Here is a 6,000-nt window from a genome sequence, read left to right on the forward strand (position 1 = left end):
AATTGGCAGTTGTAACATAGTAGAATAGTGTGTATGCTGGGGAAATTGAGAGTACAAATGCAGGGCTCAACATAAATAGTTTGTTGTCCCTGGATGTGTGGCAGTAGTAGATTCCTGAGTCTGTTTAGACTGACAAACTTTGGACTAAATTGAGGTTTTCTGAAATTGAGCTGCACCTAAGCCCATTCCCGCAGAACGTGAGCGAGCCAGAGGGTACGCTGCCATTCCATGTATTAAAATCAATATCTCCGCATGAAATTGATGTTAGGCAAACAGCATATATATACATTTTTGGATTATTTAACTATTTGATAACAAGCATGATTCACATTTTCCCCTTGTTTTGTCTTCAGTGTTTGTTTTCACCTCTGTTTAGGTATGGATTTATTTTATTTTATTTATTTTTTTGAGACAGAGTCTCGCTCTTGTTGCCCAGGCTGGAGTGCGATGGTGCAATCTCCGCTCACTGCAACCTCTGTCTCCCAGGTTCAAGCGATTCTCCTGCCTCAGCCTCCTGAGTAGTTGGGATTACAAGCGCACACCACCATGCCTAGATACAGATTTATTTTTATGCCTCTTGTTGGGGTTTCATCTCTGTGTTCTTCATTAAGAAAATTTTGGATGTTCTTATTTTGTTGAGTATTATCTCATCCCCACTGTCTGTTCTTTCCTTCTGGGGTTTCTTTTATATCTATGTTGAACCTGTCCTGTTTCATATATTTTAGGTTTCTCCACACTATATTCTCAGTTAACTCCTTTGTATTTATCTCACTGATTCTGTTCTCAGCCCTGTCTTATCTGTTTATTTCAGCCATTGAGCTTTTTAGACTTTATTTTTTTGTTTCTGAAGTTGTCTTTGATTCTTTCTCAAATTTATCTTTTTCATAATTTTTTATTATAGTTTTTATTCTTTTTATGAATCATTTTAACCATATTTATTTTATAGTCTCAATTCTATTTTCTTGAGTTTTGGAGAATGCTAATTTTTCTGTTAGCTGTGTCTGTTGACTCTCCTAATAGTAGTTGGCTTTCTCATGGAGTTTTTAGGATTGTGAACACATCTCCAGCAGGGGCTATTTTGTGAGTGATCCGTGTCCCAGGGTTTTGATGGTATTGCTACAGAGGAATTTGGGAATTTCCTGTGTCAGAGTCCCAGGACCGTTTTTGGGTCACTTTCTTACCTCGTGGTAATACAAATCTACTGTGACACTGACATGCATGATTGTTCTGTTTTTCTCAAGTAGCTTCCTCATCCTACCGAAAAGTGACCCCCCACCCCGCTCCTCCAGTAGTTTGTTTTTGCTCTGGGCTGACAGGCAGTATTCTGGTAGTGTGAGGCTGCAGGGAGCAACGGAAGGTTCTGTGCTTTGTTCAACAATCTTCTAGATTGCTATGTTCACTCCCTTGCAAAGACCCAAAGCCGTTTCCTGTCCCCAACTACCAGCCCTTAAGGCTTATATTCCAGATTTTGAGTTCTTTGTGGCACCTGGACATTTCTTCTTCTTTCTTTAAAGCTTGGTTCTATTAAAACAAATTTTGTTCTATTTTCTCAATCTTGTAGTGGAAGGAGGGGTTGTCCATGTCATTTTAATCTGCTATCATACATGAGTGCGTCTGTGTCTGTGTATATTTTTAAGAGATATGATTCTAAATCATGTTCCTCTTGGGTTTCAATATCTTACCCATCATCCTTTTCATTATATCTTAAATTACAAAGAAATTTATTTGGGTGCCCCTTCTTTTCTTGCCAAAACAGATGATAAAATGAGAAAAATTGAAAAGAATCTTTAAATAATCCATACCTTCTGGATCATTGGCTTCTAAACAAAATGCAGATTTTTTCTTTTTAATTCCATTGCTTGAAGTAACAACATGGAATTTTAGGAGGTGCCACCAGAGGGGAATGTTTTTTAGGGTTCAAACCTTTGAGTCCCTGAAGCAAGGTTCTAGTATCTGTGGTGTTTACACAGGAAAACCCAGAATTCTGAAGTTGGGACTGACTGTCCTTCCTTGTCTACCAAATTAGGGGGGGAAAAAATTCCACGAAGAAAAGGTACTGATGGAGGTAGTTTTTAGAATTTTGTGTTTCTTCTATTTGGCTGCCTTACTGAAGGGGACATTCAGAGCCAGATAGATAAAAATGAGGAAAATACGTGGCAAAATACATGCAAAACTCACAGAAGTCATATTTCAAGTTCTCAGGGAGAGGTGGCACATTAGCAGTATTGAATGGGAAGAGGAATTAACGGAACAGTACTGTAAATGTATGCTGCTTTGCTGTCCTGGAGGGTCAGAGTGAGGACAGAGAACAATCTTAGAGGCAGATCAGTAAACCGTTTGCCCTGGAGCCATGCATGGGACCCAGAGTGTAAAATCGCCTCACTGCCTACCTCCTCCTACCCCTCACTTCCACAATAATGCATTTTCTTTCACTTTTAACAGCATGGTAAATCCTGTCCTCTCCTGACATTTCTCCAGAGACAAAATACACCTCTCAATTTAGGGAGACAGCCTGCCTCAGTAGCTTAATTACTTTATAACAATAAAACACATATTCGCCCTGATTTATGATGTGAGTGCTTCCTCCACCAATCTGAATTGGAATTCTCAGTTTAAATGCCAGCCAAGTTTGCTTTTAGAGAAATGCCGCTTCTGTTCCATTTTGGGTTTTTAAATACTTACTTTGGCTGTCTATTACTCCAAATGAGCGGCAGTCTGTGAAACCGGAAGATTTCTCTGCATTTATATGTCATTTTCTTAAATACTAGTGTTGGTTTTTTTGATGAAAAATAAATTCCCACTTGCCTTTTAAGACTTATGTTGTGACCCACTTGGCTTACAGCTGGTGGCCCTGATCCTCCCACTGTAGCATCTGCTGGTTTTCTGCATGGATCTGTCTTTGGGGGCAGACCTCACTGTCTAATTGTGATAGGGTGGAGGTCCCTGTGCTAGTGCGAGGTTTTCTTCAGTGTTTTCTGACTCAGTCTGGATAATGATTCTCAAATTGTCTGGTTTCGTCTGTTGAATACACGCGGATGTTTCCACAGCCCCTTCTAGTCCTGAGTCCCATGACTTAAGTTTAGCCGCAAGTGCTAGTTAAAAGTGTCCACTGTGACCAGAGGGACACAAATGTGTGTGCTGAATGTGTTTCTCTGGCTTCCTAATGCAGTGGTTGAGAGTGATCTTCAGATGACCTGTTTTTTATCTAGTTTCACAAACAGTCCCAGATCACTTGTTTTTCTCTTCTGATTTTCTCTCCATTGTCCACATTTAGGCCAAGGAGCCTCCCTCTCACACTGCCCTTTAGCGAGCAGTGTGACTATGACCCTGGCAGTTAGTTCATTCTCTTCCCAGGACTGGGGTCATGACCCAGCCTTCCTCTTCACTGCCAGCTTTCACTCCCTTGTTACGCTGCCTCTTCCAACCAGCAGACGCCAGGAAGGGACTCAACGCAAGCTCTTTCTGGGATCATAGGCTTTTCACAGAATTTTCCTATGAACTGTTTTCCAAGCTACTGAATCAGATCATTTCTCTTTAAAATATTTTTGTCTTGCTAAGAGGAAAATTGTTACGAAATTTGAACTCGGCAAAAAAAAAAAAAAAAAAAAAAGCTGCAAACATTCATATTATGTCATAAAAGAAATAGTGAGCCTGGGTTCCACCCCGAGACATGTTGCATTTCATTACCAGGAAAAGTAATGCGTATTATCACAATCCTTCTGGGAGGGGTCCTTCCCTGGAGAAAGAAGGGCGTGGGTGCTAGAGGTGAATGCTTTGGGTCACTCAGGCTGACCTTATACCAGAAATCCCAGAGGGGACCTGAAGCTGGGCCCTTACCGGACCTTACAGCTGGGGAACACTGGAGACCCCACTGGGAGAAACTGACTGGGGCAGGGTCTGGAAACGCAGTGCTGCTCTGACATGTGGGGAGTACACACCAGCACGTGTTGGTCTCTGACACACGGGACACTTTCACTCTCACATAGGAGGGCAGAAAAGCAGCATAAGACCCATCAAGAGGAAGCAGGGTGAAAGGAAAGGGGGCAAACATTTATTGAATGTTCACTCTGCTTGAGTTGTCACATCAAACATTACCTTACAGCTCACAATACTGCATTATTAGTATTGCCCTTGTTTTGTAGATGGGATAACAGGCCCACAGATTGTCATTTACTCACTTGTTCATTCCTTCACCAACCATTCACTGGGAGATTTAGTTTTGCCAGGCGCTGCTGAGCAAGGCATCAAGAATACCAAGATGAGACAGCCAGTTCTTTTCTCGAGGAACTCAGTGTGATCACAGTTCTATTATCCTTGATGACTATGCCTATTCTGCTATCCCAGGCAGCTGTCAAAAAATAATTTACATAGCCAGTTTACTAATGAAAACGGTGCTATTAATTGTCGAAATGAATGGGAACAATTCCAACTGTCGGATAATCCCCAAATCCCTATTTAAAATCTCTGTTGTTTCTAATGTTCTTCAAATTAATGGCAAATGTAATAAATATTGTTTTCATGGTGAGGTTTAGAAAATGCTTTCTTGTATATTAGCTGGTTTGCACCTCTCAGCGTATGAAGATGGACTTAGGAGCAGGAACAGCTCCAGCTCTTGCTCAATCTGCCTTCCTCCCACTATTGCATCGGAAGCTCTCAGATAAGGCAGAAGTCCACAGCCCTGGTAGAATGACTTTCCTAAACTGGCTGTTTCAGGATGCACTTTCCCTGACATCAGGGAGGTAGTTAAGTGTTCTCATTTAAAAGTCTCCTTTGGGGGGATAGTCACCATTAGGTAAGCTAACACACCACCCAGCAAGTAGGTGAAAGCAGTTTGGACCCCAGTGATGCAATGTGTTACTGTATCTAGGAAGTGTTGAAAACGACCCAGAGGGTATGCAAGTACATCCAAGTTATCCTGATGGGGGTAGGGTGGGGATGCTGTGAATAACAGGAATTATTGGAACTGGTGATTCAGCTTTGATTGGAAAGGAGATAAAATAAATGATTTTTTAATGATAGAGAATTCAATTATAGTCATGGGTTATGTCCCAAATTTATACTTTCCCACATAGATGGGCCTTCTCCATAGATAGACTTCACGTAGAAAGAATAAACAGCACATTGTTTTTGCCTTTGAACTAGGTCTGTGAATGGAAAACCCCTGATAAGAGTAGTAGTTAATGCCACTAAGTTGCTGTCACTTAGTGATGTAAGTCTAAAAAAGCTAAAATTCCTGCATCTCAGTTTCCTTATCTGTAAATTGAAACTAAAGATCCTATTACAAAGAGTTGATGGTGGAATAAATGAAACCATGTAAGATGGTCATACCAATATAGTAGGTTGTAAAGAAATAGGAATGTAAAACTAATTAACTTAAAATTTTTTGATCGGGGAATTAAGATGGGAAGTAAGGTGAGGCTGTCCTGTTATAAAATGGCAGGGCTGTTCATTATTGCTGGCTTAAGTAAGTCTACCAGCAAAAATAGTGCCAGTCAGAATTAACATTTCTCCTGGGTTTAGTCAACTGAGTGGTTAAACAAGGAAGGCCATTGAGAATATTGGAAACACCACATTTTACTCATTTTATTAATAAATATTAATACTAATTAAACAAACTTTTTTTTTTTTTTTTTTTTTTTGAGACGGAATCTCACTGTTGCCCAGGCTAGAGTGCAATACAGCCTCTGCCTTCCAGGTTCAAGCAATTCTCCTGCCTCAGCCTCCCAAGTAGCTGGGATTACAGGTGTGCACCACCATTCCCAGCTAATTTTTGTATTTTTAGTAGAGATAGGTTTTCACCATATTGGCCAGGCTGGTCTCTAACTCCTGACCTCAAGTGATCTGCCCACCTTGGCCTCCCAAAGTGCTGGGACTACAAGCATGAGCCACTGTGCCTGGCCCACAACAAACATTTTATTAATCACTTACTAAGTGGAATGCTGTGCACTGGCAATAAAATGGTGAGTGAAAAGAAATCTCTGCCTGACCCTGGTTGGGGTG

Source organism: Pongo abelii, chromosome 4, assembly GCF_028885655.2.
Source record: "Pongo abelii isolate AG06213 chromosome 4, NHGRI_mPonAbe1-v2.0_pri, whole genome shotgun sequence".
NCBI classification, from domain to species: domain Eukaryota; kingdom Metazoa; phylum Chordata; class Mammalia; order Primates; family Hominidae; genus Pongo; species Pongo abelii.